This window comes from Ornithodoros turicata, chromosome 3 (genome assembly GCF_037126465.1).
Source record: "Ornithodoros turicata isolate Travis chromosome 3, ASM3712646v1, whole genome shotgun sequence".
NCBI lineage: Eukaryota > Metazoa > Arthropoda > Arachnida > Ixodida > Argasidae > Ornithodoros > Ornithodoros turicata.
Window position 1 is genome coordinate 106,538,783 of NC_088203.1, and position 16,668 is coordinate 106,555,450.

Below are 16,668 nucleotides of genomic sequence, written 5' to 3' on the forward strand. Positions count from 1 at the left end.
TCAACCGGGCTTATGGACATTCTATGACTCGCTGAATGTGTGCTGTGTGTGCCCCCAGCGATTCCGACATTTTGCTCTCACTTGGTCGAATCTTTTCAGCTACATGTTCAACTCTATTATCATCTCTGTTCTTCTCTGAGCATCATCTCTTTGTTTCTTTCATCATCTGATCATCTGTTTGTACTTTCTGTGTGTAAGTGTACTGGGGTAGCCAGTTCGACTTGGTCGAAACTCACATCCCCATTGTTTTCTTTATCATATCATATCACATCACAGGAGTGTTAGTGTTAGCATGCGTCCTAAACGGACCTTAGCGGGATGTGTCGTGAAAGTCTGCCAGACAACAGCCGATGACAGAATGGACCTTTTTCACAACGCTTCTGCGCATGCTCAGTGACATTGACGGCGCCGAAGAAGGTTCCCTGCATATTCAATAGATGGCGCCAATATGGCGCGCGCCGATCGTGTTTCGCTGGACAGCCGCTAGGATACGACGCGAGTGTGGAAAAGGTCAATTGAACCTCCCCCCGCCCCGCCCCCGCAAGAGCACCAAAGAACAGACCCACGGGACAACGCCGCTGTTACTACTTGAAATGCAACACTCATAATTCTATCCGCAGTAATTTCGAGGTTTCTGTGATGTTTTATACATTTGGGAAATGGACTAAGAAAGGAGGTTTTCGCGCTAAAAGACGATATTTTTTCACCCGGGAAGTTTGCATCTCACGATGTACCGAACTGGGTATTTTAGGCAACAACGTGTATAATACAAGTGTGTAAGTCGAGTATAATACATGGGTCCCGCAAAAATCACTATCAAGCGATAACCTCACAAATATTACAGGATTTCTGCGCTCGACGCCATTCTTGTTTGCCGCAGACAACCACTACCGGCTAAGTAATTAAAGTAAGTAAGTAATTAAGTAAGTAAGACGCCCAACTCGAGGTTGAAACTGCCCGTCCGAGCCGACGAGCAGCAAAACGGAAGCTACCCATCCTCTTCTCTGTGGCACCATCTACAAGGGATTATCTGCTTTCCTCCCTTTCTGACTGATGATAGATGCGATAAGACCGCTTTCCTGAAATGTATGCAACGTTGCCTTGGGTCATTTAAGGCTGCCGTCATTAATCACATGCAATTTGATTTTGTTTCTGATAGCGTGGATTAAGAAAAAAGAAATTGAGTGGTGGTTAACGCTTGGATATAACACGAGTTAGCAGGGTGGTGTTGACACTTTCGTCGCTACATTATTGACAAATGGTGATTGGAGAATTTTACAACAGAGTTTCTACTGAGTGTATTTTATTTCATTATTCCTCTCGGAGCGTGACGATGAGAGCTTTGTGATCTGAGAAATACGTCGTGAGAGTTGACACTTCTTGCACCAATGTTCGATTCTCGAAGACCAGGTCGATGCTACGAAGTATAGTTGGTGGTGGGTTCTGTCAGTTTGTTGCACAGATACAATACCATCTGGTTGACGAGCCCGGTCCGGAATGTGGTCTTCGCATTGAAATCACTCAGCAGAATAATTGGTTTATGTCGAATGAAGTCCAGAACATGTGTCTGTGTTGCTCTAGGTGCGAAGTAGACTGTGGCAATAAAGAGCCCACTGTCTAATTGGACGCCGCAGATTTCACCCATGTCATCAATTCATTCAACCGAACTCGTTGCACCATTGTCGTTGCTTGGCTGGGCGCCGTTCTTTGGAGGCAGCTTGTTGTGCAGGCGACGCCGTGGGACGTCCCATCCTGACTAGATAATTTCGGCGCCTGGACAACACATTCCACGAACAGAAGAAGAGGGAGACCATAGCTGACTTGTTTGTCTGAAAAGACTTCTTGAAATCGACCTATGAGATCGCGTATCTCTTTTAATTGTTTCTCGCTAACCTGAGATGAGTTAACTGCTACGTTCACTACCTTGCCCAGTGAGGTCAAACTTATCCCACCGATCGAAAGTGGCATTTCAGCACAAATTCGGAATTTTATTCGGTCTGCCTAGTGCCATGCTTACTATCGCTTGGCGCTCACGATAGCGCTTTATTACATTACAGTGGTACACACTTAACTCTTTCCTTCTTCCGTTCATTCTGACAGCATCATTTGTGTCTGAGAGTACAGCATAGCCTCAACGGGGCCCTTCCACTGCACCTCTAAGTGGTTTTGCCTGCACGGTCTCAAAATAATGGCTCGGTCGTCAACATGGAAGCGTCTAAGCTTGGCATTCCGATCGTTGTACTTTTTTTGCCAACGTTTGTGCTTCTTTCAACTGATGCTCCACAATGTCCTGAGTGGCACTCATACAGGTGGTAGTATAGAACCAAGCCCCAGAACTACATCCTTTTTCTATTCCAATAGAGTCCATTTCTAGTCCAACACAATCCAATTCTAATCCAACACAATCCAGTTCTAATCCACCAATCCAGTTCTAATCCACCAATCCAGGTCTAAGTCAACAAAATCCAGTTGTAATCCAATGCAACCCAGTTCTAATCTCTCTGACAGGTCAATCATAGCTCTGCCGCTTCATGCTGATTGGTCCATTCTAAGCCTACTGATCGCTGATTGGCTGGCATAGCTCTGCCTTTCATGCTAATTGGCTGGCATTGCTCCACCCCCTTCATGCTGACTGGTTCATTCTAAGCCTACTGGTCGCTAATTGACTGGTTGTAGCTCTGGCCCTTTTCACTAGCTTCGTCCCTTCACGCTGATCGGCTGGTAATGCCTACTTGACGCTGATTGGTTCTTTTTAAGCCTACTGAACACCGCTTGACTGGCATCACTCCGCCCCTTCATGCTGATTGGCTGGTCATAGCTCAAGCCTACTTGATTGGCTCCACAACGGCTAGGCTTCACAAACTATCAGCTCACATGGCTCAGTGCCTAGCATGCTGGCTATGTCATGTCAAGACTGCGAGCTACCTGGGTTCGAATCCCAGTGCTGGCCTGTGCTGTCTATGGTTTTTTTCCTGGGTTTATCTCAGACGCTTTCAGACAAATATCAGCACAGTTCCCGTAGAAGTGGGCACAGGACGCACTTTGACCAAAGCGTTAGTCGTTACGTAGCCCACCTCTGCGAGGCTGACAATGGTGAGCTCTTTCATCACCACCACAAGCCTTGACAGCCAAGTTGCCAAGGTCACTCCCAAATTGCTTACCTGTCTATTGGTCTCGGGGTAGTCAGGGTTAAAGTCTGGGCTAATATGTAAAATGCCCACCAGACTGTACACGCCACAGTCATTCCACAACGGTTCCACAAAGACCTGATTGGTCCACTGGCCCACTCATAGTTTGGTAAGCTTATTGGCTGTACCCATTCTTCACAATTTCTGTGCATTTCTAGAGTTCCCAACCTTTTCATAGGCTAGCCGCCCAATCGCTGATTCTCCATACTTCTAGCTAGAGGGCCACTCATTGGTCACTTCCACTGTGAGGATGTGAGCATTGTACATTCTTCCCCCTCTTACCACCATTGGCGGCGCCCCGGTGCCAAGCCTCGCCCTCTCCCCGCTGCTGGCCAGACTGTTCTCCTGCCTTGCCTCGCGTGCGGACGCACGCTCTCCCGCTCGTCAATAAATCAGTTATCATTATGTAGCAACAGTGACTCCAGCCTTATTCACCTTCATCCCTTCATCATTCTCATCATCACTCCATTTCTCATCATCACCCCACCCTCACACCACTCATCTGTAGATTTCCAAGCTCCCTCATAGACTGGTAGACTCCAACTGATATTTGTCCATGATTCTAACTGCAAGCCACTCATTGGTCAATTCCACTCAACTCGAGATTTCTAAGCTCCCTCCCAAATGGTTATTGGTCCATACTTCTAGCTAGGCATCCACTCATTTATCACTTCCACTCACCTCTAGATTTCTGAGCTTCCTCATAGACTACAACTGCTGATTGGTCTATAATTCTAGGTAGAGAGCCACTAATTGGTCGCCTCTACTCAACTCTAGATTTTCTAAGCACCCTCATAGGCTCCAACTGGGTTCGTAATTCTACCTACGAACTACTGATTAGTCACTTCCACTCATCTGTAGATTTCTAAGCTCTCCCATAGGCTTATTGGTTCATATTTCTAGCTACGTCATATATAGCTACTCATTTCTAGATTTCGAAGCTCCCTCATAGACTCCAACTGCTTATTGCTTGTACTTCCAGCTACATTTTGAGAACCGCTCATTTCTAGATTTTTACGCTCTCTCCAAATTGATAATTTGCAAAGCCCGCCACTTATGAACAAGTTAATCTCTGAAAAAAATGTGTTCACCTTAAGAGAATCACAATTACAAGTATAACAGCTTTGTGGCTTCACAGCACATGAATTCACTGTGCACAAACTTGTGGATGTGAAGAATTTGCGAGCACAGTTCATATAGAGAGCAACTTTTCAATGCACAGACTTTCTGTAATATCAAAACACGTCCACGAATTTCTTGCGCTCACGCATACTGCGCGTGGACAACTCTTTGTGCTCACGTGATTTTAGCTTCCGCGTACTGCCCATGTGCACGCATATTGGAATTTTTCATATCAGAGCTGCTAATACACACACCATTATAGCTAGACGCACAACATAATGTTTGAATACATAATATGTGGGGATCGCGTCGCATGGCTCAATGTGCAGCGATGTAGACATATCAAAATGAAGATTTTGTGCACCAAAACATCATGTGCTTTATATAGAGAGAACGATACCTATCTTCCAGGCATACAAATCTACATCGCACCCTGTGTCAACAAATGATAGCCTAATGAGTAACTTACATTGATGAATAAATGCCAACCATACAAAAAGCTGAAAAAAAACAGTCAGAACACGCGAGCATAGACAGCAACATCACATATTGTGCATGCCCTAATATACCCGGACTCTCCACCAGAGAGCATGCACATGGCGAACCGTCTGACTTATGATATCACAAAACATTAAACTGTAGGACTTTTTTTGATGGCTGGAATTTTCTATTTTGAAATTTCAAAATTTTCTATGGGACTTGCAACATTTGATATTTGCAATGAGCTGTGTAAATTTCCTTCGTTTAGACCAAACTATCGCGCCTTGACGCGCACGCCGTGGTCCCAGGGGCACGATGCGAGGACGCTGGGGTGAATGACTGGATGTGGTGTCCCAGTTGAGGATGCCATCCTACACATCGTCCGCAGTGCGATCGTCCACAGAGATATATTTTACAGGCAAGGTGATGGGGTGTGGTTGTTGCTTACGCCCTTGTTGTGACTGCCGTGGATTTGAAAAAAAATTGAGTGAGATGCCAAAGAAGTTTCAAACTTTAAAAATGAGATCACTTTGGGATTTTTCAACTGGACAAAGGCAGACATTAGAATCTTCAGAACCTAGGATACATTCCAACCCACCACTGAAAGTACGTGAAAAAAAAAAGCAGCTGAATAAGTTAAATGGTTTTTAAAGATATGTGATGTCAAACTTCACAGGAAGCGTTGGGGTTGAAACGTCCTCATATCAACTATAATTAATTAAAAATGATTGGTACCAACTATTTTCAACTACTTTCTCTGTCAATATGCTTCCTAGGGACTGGGCTTGGATATATGATTGAAAGAAAAAATATGATGGATCCATTGGTGGATCTGCCGAAAATGCGTGAGCATTAAAACTTGAAAGCCCTTTTGTAACTCCACTTCACAATGCCACACAACCCTTCACATGACCCTACACAACGCTAATGCAAGACAGCATACACAGGCAAATGAGCCTTTTGGGCTTGCTCCTATTCAGCTTGGCGGCGCAGTCTCGCAGCCTCAGCCTTCTTTCGTCGCTAACCCTCCGCACAGCTTTCATAGGCCATGGCGCGCCCATGTAGACATATTTCAAACTGTCGATCATCACAGCTGCACCTGCGCCGCCGACGCCGCGTTAAAACTTGAAAACCATTTGGAACTTCTTTTCACAACGCAACACAACCCTTCAATGGCCCTTCACAAACGCTACACAACCCTTCAATGACCCTTCACATGACCCTGCACAACGCTAATGCAAGACAGCATACACAGGCAAATGAGCCTTTCGGGCTTGCTCTTATTAAGCTTGGCGGCGCAGTCTCGCAGCCTCAGCCTTCTTTCGTCGCCGACCCTCCGCACAGCTTTCATAGGCCATGGCGCGCCCATGTAGACATATTTCAAACTGTCGATCATCACAGCTGCACCTGCGCCGCCGACGCCGCGTTAAAACTTGAAAACCATTTGGAACTTCTCTTCACAACGCAACACAACCCTTCAATGACCCTTCACAAACGCTACACAACCCTTCACACGACCCTACACAACGCTAATGCAAGACAGCATACACAGGCAAATGAGCCTTTCGGGCTTGCTCCTATTCAGCTTGGCGGCGCAGTCTCGCAGCCTCAGCCTTCTTTCGTCGCCGACCCTCCGCACAGCTTTCATAGGCCATGGCGCGCCCATGTAGACACATCTCAAACTGTCGACCACCACAGCTGCACCTGCGCGCCACGTTAAAACTTGAAAACCATTTGGAACTTCCCTTCACAACGCTACACAACCCTTCAATGACCCTTCACAAACGCTACACAACCCTTCAATGACCCTTCACAAACGTTACACAACCCTTCACACGACCCTACACAACGCTAATGCAAGACAGCATACGCAGGCAAATGAGCCTTTCGGGCTTGCTCCTATTCAGCTTGGCGGCGCAGTCTCGCAGCCTCAGCCTTCTTTAGTCGCCGACCCTCCGCACAGCTTTCATAGGCCATGGCGCGCCCATGTAGACACATCTCAAACTGTCGATCATCACAGCTGCACCTGCGCCGCCGACGCCATGTTAAAACTTGAAAACCATTTGGAACTTCTCTTCACAATGCAACACAACCCTTCAATGACCCTTCACAAACGCTACACAACCCTTCACACGACCCTACACAACGCTAATGCAAGACAGCATACACAGGCAAATGAGCCTTTCGGGCTTGCTCCTATTCAGCTTGGAGGCGCAGTCTCGCAGCCAGCCTTCTTTCGTCGCCGACCCTCCGCACAGCTTTCATAGGCCATGGCACGCCCATGTAGAGACATCTCAAACTGTCGACCACCACAGCTGCACCTGCGCCCACACGTTAAAACTTGAAAACCATTTGGAACTTCCCTTCACAACACTACACAACCCTTCAATGACCCTTCACAAACGCTACACAACCCTTCACACGACCCTACACAACGCTAATGCAAGACAGCATACGCAGGCAAATGAGCCTTTCGGGCTTGCTCCTATTCAGCTTGGCGGCGCAGTCTCGCAGCCTCAGCCTTCTTTAGTCGCCGACCCTCCGCACAGCTTTCATAGGCCATGGCGCGCCCATGTAGACACATCTCAAACTGTCGATCATCACAGCTGCACCTGCGCCGCCGACGCCATGTTAAAACTTGAAAACCATTTGGAACTTCTCTTCACAACGCAACACAACCCTTCAATGACCCTTCACAAACGCTACACAACCCTTCACACGACCCTACAAAACGCTAATGCAAGACAGCATACACAGGCAAATGAGCCTTTCGGGCTTGCTCCTATTCAGCTTGGCGGCGCAGTCTCGCAGCCTCAGCCTTCTTTCGTCGCCGACCCTCCGCACAGCTTTCATAGGCCATGGCACGCCCATGTAGAGACATCTCAAACTGTCGACCACCACAGCTGCACCTGCGCCCACACGTTAAAACTTGAAAACCATTTGGAACTTCCCTTCACAACACTACACAACCCTTCAATGACCCTTCACAAACGCTACACAACCCTTCAATGACCCTTCACAAACGTTACACAACCCTTCACACGACCCTACACAACGCTAGTGCAAGACAGCATACGCAGGCAAATGAGCCTTTCGGGCTTGCTCCTATTCAGCTTGGCGGCGCAGTCTCGCAGCCTCAGCCTTCTTTAGTCGCCGACCCACCGCACAGCTTTCATAGGCCATGGCGCGCCCATGTAGACACATCTCAAACTGTCGATCATCACAGCTGCACCTGCGCCGCCGACGCCATGTTAAAACTTGAAAGCCATTTGGAACTTCTCTTCACAACGCAACACAACCCTTCAATGACCCTTCACAAACGCTACACAACCCTTCACACGACCCTACACAACGCTAATGCAAGACAGCATACACAGGCAAATGAGCCTTTCGGGCTTGCTCCTATTCAGCTTGGCGGCGCAGTCTCGCAGCCTCAGCCTTCTTTCGTCGCCGACCCTCCGCACAGCTTTCATAGGCCATGGCACGCCCATGTAGAGACATCTCAAACTGTCGACCACCACAGCTGCACCTGCGCCCACACGTTAAAACTTGAAAACCATTTGGAACTTCCCTTCACAACACTACACAACCCTTCAATGACCCTTCACAAACGCTACACAACCCTTCACACGACCCTACACAACGCTAATGCAAGACAGCATACGCAGGCAAATGAGCCTTTCGGGCTTGCTCCTATTCAGCTTGGCGGCGCAGTCTCGCAGCCTCAGCCTTCTTTCGTCGCCGATCCTCCGCACAGCTTTCATAGGCCATGGCACGCCCATGTAGAGACATCTCAAACTGTCGACCACCACAGCTGCACCTGCGCCCACACGTTAAAACTTGAAAACCATTTGGAACTTCCCTTCACAACACTACACAACCCTTCAATGACCCTTCACAAACGCTACACAACCCTTCACACGACCCTACACAACGCTAATGCAAGACAGCATACGCAGGCAAATGAGCCTTTCGGGCTTGCTCCTATTCAGCTTGGCGGCGCAGTCTCGCAGCCTCAGCCTTCTTTAGTCGCCGACCCTCCGCACAGCTTTCATAGGCCATGGCACGCCCATGTAGAGACATCTCAAACTGTCGACCACCACAGCTGCACCTGCGCCCACACGTTAAAACTTGAAAACCATCTGGAACTTCCCTTCACAACACTACACAACCCTTCAATGACCCTTCACAAACGCTACACAACCCTTCAATGACCCTTCACAAACGTTACACAACCCTTCACACGACCCTACACAACGCTAATGCAAGACAGCATACGCAGGCAAATGAGCCTTTCGGGCTTGCTCCTATTCAGCTTGGCGGCGCAGTCTCGCAGCCTCAGCCTTCTTTCGTCGCCGACCCTCCGCACAGCTTTCATAGGCCATGGCACGCCCATGTAGAGACATCTCAAACTGTCGACCACCACAGCTGCACCTGCGCCCACACGTTAAAACTTGAAAACCATTTGGAACTTCCCTTCACAACACTACACAACCCCTCAATGACCCTTCACAAACGCTACACAACCCTTCAATGACCCTTCACAAACGTTACACAACCCTTCACACGACCCTACACAACGCTAATGCAAGACAGCATACGCAGGCAAATGAGCCTTTCGGGCTTGCTCCTATTCAGCTTGGCGGCGCAGTCTCGCAGCCTCAGCCTTCTTTCGTCGCCGACCCTCCGCACAGCTTTCATAGGCCATGGCGCGCCCATGTAGACACATCTCAAACTGTCGACCACCACAGCTGCACATGCGCCGTCGACGCCACATTAAAACTTGAAAAGCATTTGGAACTTCCCTTCACAACGCTACACAACCCTTCACACGACCCTACACAACACTAACGCAAGGCAGCATCCGCAGGCAAACGAGTCTTTCAGGCTTGCTCCTATTCAGTTTGGCACCGCCGTCTCGCAGCCTTAGCCTTCTCTCATCGCTGGTCCCCACATATTTCATAGTCTATGACGCAGACACATCTGAAACTGTCGACCACCACAGCTGCACCTGCCACTACCACTAGGGCGGCACCCGCGTTTCGGATATCCACGTGCGCTCTCCTCCTCTCCCCTCGGAGCGCCTCTACAGACACAACACGCTATGATTCTTGCCTAGCGATTACTCTAATGCTTATGCATTAAAAAATCGGGGCTGTTGATCGGACCACCACGCTTATTCTGCATGAAATCACCATGCTTTGGATTAACATGTAAGTCATGTTTTTCGTGACAGCAGGGTTCATTGCGCTGGATTTCATCGTAGAACTTTTTACATACAATGAGGGCGACAACCTTCAACGTCAGCAGATGGATTTTGCCGGCTGGAATTTTCAATTTCAAAATCTTCGAATTTTTGGGGGGATTTTCCACACGAGCTGTATACGAGGGGTGTTCAAGTCAAACTGGGACTTTTCATTTTTGGCAAAAGTAAAATGAACTTATAGGCGAGAAATTAGTTTTATTTTTCATCGTAATCTCCAGTGCACTAATGCACTTGTCCAAGCGTTTCATGAGGGCTTGGATGCCAGCAGCGTAGAAATCCTTACCGACGCGTAGCAGCCATAACCGGACCGCATTCTTGACCTCGTCGTCGCAGCTGAAGTGGCGGCCCCCAAGGAACGCTTTCAGTGGCCCGAAGAGATGGAAATCGCTGGGGGCGAGGTCTGGACTGTAAGGGGGATGTGGCAGCAACTCCCAGCCAAGTTCCTGTAAGGTACGGAGATAAGTAAGGCCCTGTAAGGACGGTACGTAGAGTAAGGAGATGTGCGGTATGCGTGCGTGCATTGTCCTGTAGGAGGAGGACTCATTTGGTGATGAGGCCCGGCCGCTTTTGCTTCAGCGCCTTATGCACGTCCCTGAGAACCTGGCAGTAATATGCACTATTGATGGTGGTACCACTGGGCAGAAAATCAACATGAACAACGCCAGCCTTGTCTCAGAAACCCGTGGCCATGACCTTACCAGCAGACGGGGTGCTTTGGAACTTCTTGGGAGCTGGCGAGCCCGGATGCTTCCACTGTTTTGATGCGCGTTTAGACTCAGGAGTGAAATGGTGCACCCACGTTTCATCGCACGTGATGATCCGATCAGGGAACGGCTGTCCTTCAGTGTCGAAACAGTACCTTAGCTCTTGGGAGATTTCCAGTCTTCTCTGCAGGTCAAACGCGGAGAACTGCCTCGGGACCCAACGGGCACTAACTTTCCGAAACTGGAGGTGTTCATGAATGATAGTGCTCAACGTTCCCACAGAAAGGTCCGTCTTTCGAGCCAGTTCGAGACATGTTATCCATCGGTCCTTGAGGATCAGGCGCTCCGCAAGTTGGATATTCTCAGGAACTCTGACATTGGGCCCTTAGCCGCCCCGGCCGAGATCGTCCTACACTGATGTACGGCCGTCTCGGAACCGTTTGCACCACTCAAACGCTTTGCTGCGGCTAAGTGTATCGTGGCCATACTGCGCCTGAAGTCTTCTGTGAATTTCAGATGACTTTATGCCTTCATTCAGGAGAAACTACATGACAATTCGCTGTTCGATGTGCGCGCTCACCTCGTTGTCGGCCATCTTGTCCAGCACGTGTCTTCTGTTCTGCACAAACTTTGGACCACCACGTCGTGAATGCGGAGGCCTGTCACGTGTGAAAATGACGAAAAAGAAGTAGCGCGAGCCATTTTTTACACTCAGGAGACAGAAAGTCCAGGTTTGACTTGAACACCCCTCGTACATTTCCTCCGTTTACGTCGACCTATCCCGCGTTGGCATGTACGCCGTGGTTCCGGGGACGCGATGCGAGGACGCTGGGGTGAACGACCGGATGCGGGGTCCGAGTTTAGGGTACGATCCTCGCGCGCAAGATATATTTTAGGGGCAAGGTGATGCGGTGTGGTTGTTGTGATTGCCGATGATACAATGAGTTTTCCCGATAGTGTGGTTAACCGCGGTGGATTTCACCGCAGAACACAGAAGGTCGACGACCTGCGAACGTGCAGATCTTGAATGAGTCATGTATAGCAGAATGGAGCAACCCTCCAACTATTTTTAGGATATGATATCAAACAGATGGGGTCGCCACGCGCATGCTCTCCGGTGGAGAGACTGGGTAAATATTATAGCATGCACGAAATGTCATGTTGCTGTCTATGCGCATGTGTTCCGACTGCTTTTTTTTCTAGTTTTCTGTCTGGTTTGCATCATTAACGACAGTAAGTTACTCTTTGGGCTATCATTTGCTGACACCGGGTGCTTGTAAGCCTGGAAGGTAGTTGTTGTTCTCCGTAGATAGCGTGCGTGGTGTGTTGGTGAGTGAAATCCTTTGATGTGTCTATATCACTGGATGTTGAATCCGTGCGACGCGTTCACCCGTAGATTATGCAATTAAAATTATATTGTGGGCGTAGCTATATGTAATGGCATGTGGATTAACGTCTCTAAGATGAAAAAATCCAATACGCGCGCACATGTGCAGTACCCCGAGGCTAAAACCGCGTGAGCACGTAGAGTTGTACACTGGCAGCGTGCGTGAGCTCTGGGAATTCGTGGACGTGTTTCGATATTGCGGAAGGTGTGTGCATTGAAAAGTTGCCCTCTATATGGATAGAGCTCGTGAATTCTTGACGTTCCTATTGTTATAAGTTTGTGCATGGTAAATCTATGTGGTGCGAACGCCATAAACCTGGTACATTTGTATTTGTTATTGTCTTAAAGGAGCAACCTAGAGGCACATGACTATGTTTCTGTTTTTTGTTGGTATGGAATGTTAGGTTGCCCGAAAGTCATTTTCTCACAATCAGTACAACCGTAGCGTACTTGCGACGCCTACAACAGCAAATTATCTCGCCACGTAGCCTGCATTCCTTCATCTGCAAATAGTATCACCTCGGCAACGACGTAGTGAATGGCCACGTGTACACACTTAGCGTCTAAACAACTGCAGCATGCTCGATTCCAAAAAATTCTTCATATTAGAATAGCACACTCATATAATTTTTTCGTTTTCTTCTAACCGTCCGTGGAGTTCATCGATCATACCACGAGGACAGGTTCAAAAATACCAATACTGAGTTATGTGGGGCTTCACCCATTTACTTGCAGGTAGTGGGGCGACGACTTCTCTTTATTGAAGAGTAACAAAACGTGATGATCGAACAGCGACAAAGGTGACAGGCATTACGTGTATGTGTGATTGCTGTCGTCAGATAGTTCAGATAGTTCTGTGGAACACTACTTTTTTTTTAAATCGTTTGCTCTTCATCTTCCCATAGCAGTATTCGTGGGTCGAGCTTTTTCCTGTCCACGCATCCGCAGTGCTGGCTCGCTCTCACACCCGCAACGCCTTTAAAAGCAAAGAACACAATGCACCTATGAGGACGCGATACATAGATGCATAATAGAAGACGTTCAATTAGATGAAACGTTTGTATTGATAGGAACTTGGTTTATTACCTGAGCGTGTAAAACAGGACATTACAAACATCAAAAATGCAGGAACGAATTCTTAACTCATTATTCTCAGGACGCACACCAAGGATCGATCAAGGATCGATGTCGGCCGAAGACTCCACCAACTTAATGTCGGTGCGCATGATACTTCATCGGGAGGCAGATATCGCTTACACCAGTGGAGGAGGAGGGGGGGGGGTTGTGGCAGATACAGCGGGGGGACGCAAACCGGCTCGGGAGCTTGAACAGGGAACTGCAAATCATGTCCTTAGACCATGCTCTGCCCACAATTCCCCGTGACAAATAGCTCGGGGCAGCGGACCACGACGTATAAGAGACAAGTTCAGTTTGGTGAATAGGAACCGCCATTCCTGGGGCCCTATTCTCGTCAACGGAATCGGCCTCCATCGCGTGGATCGCGTTGGGATCGCAATTGAGCACTTGATCCTGTGTTCTCCGTACTTTGCCTACTTTATCACGAAGATTACAGGATCAAGAGCTCAATTATAGGTGGAATGCGCGTGGCATTCGCCCTTTTCTTCACGCCTTCTCCACGTAACGACCAATGACAGGCGTGACACAAAATAATCGATGTCGATTACCTCGACGAGAATAGGGCCCCTGCTACCATGCGATTTCTTTTCTTTCTTTTTTGTTTTTCTACCATGGTTTCTAGCGCGGCTGACACTATCTGATTATAACAGTCAAATTAAATTGCATCGTTAATTTTCGGTATCGCCGATGGTGTACTGAAATCGAAAATCACGAAAACCCGTGGGAGAGGGGCTCTCAGTGTGGGCGTGCATCTGTTCCTATTGAGCGTTAGCACCGCGAATCAACTGTGGTTATGACTGTGTTACACACGGACAACAGTGGGCCATCACAGAATCTTCTCTGGAGGTCTGTCTTGTCTAATGCCTTAAAGGAGGTAAGAACTCCTATGTGCATGTATTTAGTTACGGGTTTAATATATGTAATATTGTTCTTCTACGCTTCGTAATTCTATCTGCAATTTATTGTTCAATTCTTCTCCTGCATAACTTGTGCAGCGATAAAAACGCACTCTCTTTCGTATTCGGGCGAGTAGACGCACCGCCGTCCAGCTACCTCTATCCATCGTTACGTCATCTGAAGAATTGTAGCACCCAATCAGACGCCAGCGCGGAGGTACACATAACGTTCTGCTTCACCCGCTTCAAGATGAGCTTCACTACACCCTTATGAAAATGGGTGTTTAGTTTCTGTTTACTTTCTACAGACCAAGGTCAACATGGAAAACAAACATTCTTCAGAGTTTGTGTTGCTTTCATGTTTACATCATATGTTTACTTCTTGTTGACTTATGGCCCTCAACTTTCTGTAGACATTTGGCTACAGAATAGCTGTGGAATTTTTTGTTCTCTTTCTGTGTACTGTCAACATAATTCTTCTAACACCATCCCGCGTATGATGTGAAGACTTTTTGTAGACTTCGTGTGACTCCAGTCTCTTAGAAATGAACTTCACCGCATAGCACACTCCTGGCCAATCATCATCTCGAATATCGTTATCTGCCTGAAAACGGGAGGTGTACGCCATTTTTGTGACAATTATGAACAGCGTAAGTATCACAAAAAAGCCGTGCGCCTACCGTTTTGAACAAATCAGGTCACATAGCGATATCATTCGAGTTGATGGTCGGCTAGGAGCATGCTATGCGGTGAAGTTCATTTTTAAGAGTGCATATGTTCACTTACTCGCAACACGCATAAAATACACGAAATGAAGTACTGCAAAATTATATATGTATCTACTTTATTCCGAAAATGCATACCTTGAAAGTGGTATCCAGTGTCGACACAATCATACAAAACATCCCGCGCACACAGTAGTTACGTATTTCACACGTACACATCCTTCGTGCCACATAGTGTCGCGTCGCACAATTGACAGTCAATGATCTGCTGTTCTTCTGGCGACCCACGGTGAAACAGCTAGAATTTCGGCGCCAGCGACGTCTCTGAAGCGCTGGAGAGATATGTGTCTGAAATAGGGCGTGCAATCGCAAATTAGTAACGTTCAAACACAAGTGAGTAAAACTGAGTAATACGGTCATAGCAACAACAAAGTTGGTTCACCCAGCTTAGTGTTCAACAAAGTAGAGCCTGCAAGAAGGAAAATGAAATTAGGAGAATCAACACCAGCCACGAAGTGTACACTTACCTGACGGGACGCAACACTGCAGCCGCTGCTCCGAACAAACAACAAAAACCTACAGCACAACAGTCATGGTGTGAATACATGCGAAGCTTAATCACACACTCCGATCACACAGCTTACCCATTACGACGCAAAATCATATCCTCCTTCCTTCTTTCATGGCCTGCAACAACGAGAATGAAATTATCAGAAGCAACACCGGCCACGAACTGATACTTGTACACTTACCTGACGGGACGCAACACTGCAGCCGCTGCTCCAAACAAACAACAAAAGCCAACAGTCATGGTGTGAATACAAGTGAAGCTTAATCACACAGCTTACCCCATACGACGCAAAATCACGGCCTCCTTTGTTCACAAATGGACGAGCGAGCGCGGAGACCGTTCAAACGTCTTGCAACGGTTCCAACGACATTCCGATGATGCTAATGGCGATGACTCCTTCGTGACGAGGCGAGGGGCGAGGGTGAAGCACGGCGGCGCAGAGTCAAAATGTGGAGCAAACTTGTCGCATGCGCATGATCCTCATGTGGTCGTATAAGTTGGAAATATATTGCATAATAAACTGAAATATAAATAATACGAGGAAGCGCCTTCCCAAAGCCAACGAAAATGTATTTAGAGCTTTAGTGTGCAGCTAAAATGTGGCAAAGTGTCATTTAAGCTACATTTGATCATAAGTTCAGATTCAAATACCGCTTTGTTTAGTGGAAAGACGGTAACACTGATCTGTTTACCTCCCGGGAGATTTTTTTTTTTTGAACTCACCCTGAAATTGCTAATATTACCCATACAGCCTGTCTCCCAATGAATAGATTCACAAATATGCCTCTATACATATATACCGCCACCCCCCACCCCGTTAGGAAATGCTCGGTACCCCCAGAGGTCGACCTCTGGGACATTACTGGCCGATAATGCAGTAATTAATAATATAAAATACATCTATAAAATAAAACGGTCGAAATAAATACTCATGACACAGGTGCACAGAAAGTCCACAAAGCGTCAACAACGACACCTATGTACATTGTCCACACTAGGTACACATAAGGTATTTCAAAAGACTGTCAACATGATGTCAACAGCAATTCCTGTTGACTTGATCAACAAGAAGTCGAAGTCAACACACTGTCAAGACAGGAAACAAGAAGTCCACAAGAAGTCTGCAGAAAGACAAAATGCATTTTCATAAGGGCATGGGACGCTCCTAGCCATCCATCATCCCGAATGACAA

General features: G+C 47.5%; 1 long non-coding RNA gene across 1 annotated transcript; it reads right to left on the reverse strand.

The window, feature by feature from the left end:
- Positions 1-14,451: 14,451 nt before the first annotated feature.
- LOC135387626 (uncharacterized) lies at positions 14,452-16,155 on the reverse strand. The gene is made up of 6 exons (XR_010421244.1): positions 15,754-16,155; positions 15,658-15,682; positions 15,550-15,592; positions 15,433-15,481; positions 15,348-15,374; positions 14,452-15,253 (listed from the first exon to the last, which is right to left on the reverse strand). It is a non-coding gene; the product is annotated as an uncharacterized LOC135387626 (long non-coding RNA).
- Between the last annotated feature and the right edge of the window lie 513 nt (positions 16,156-16,668).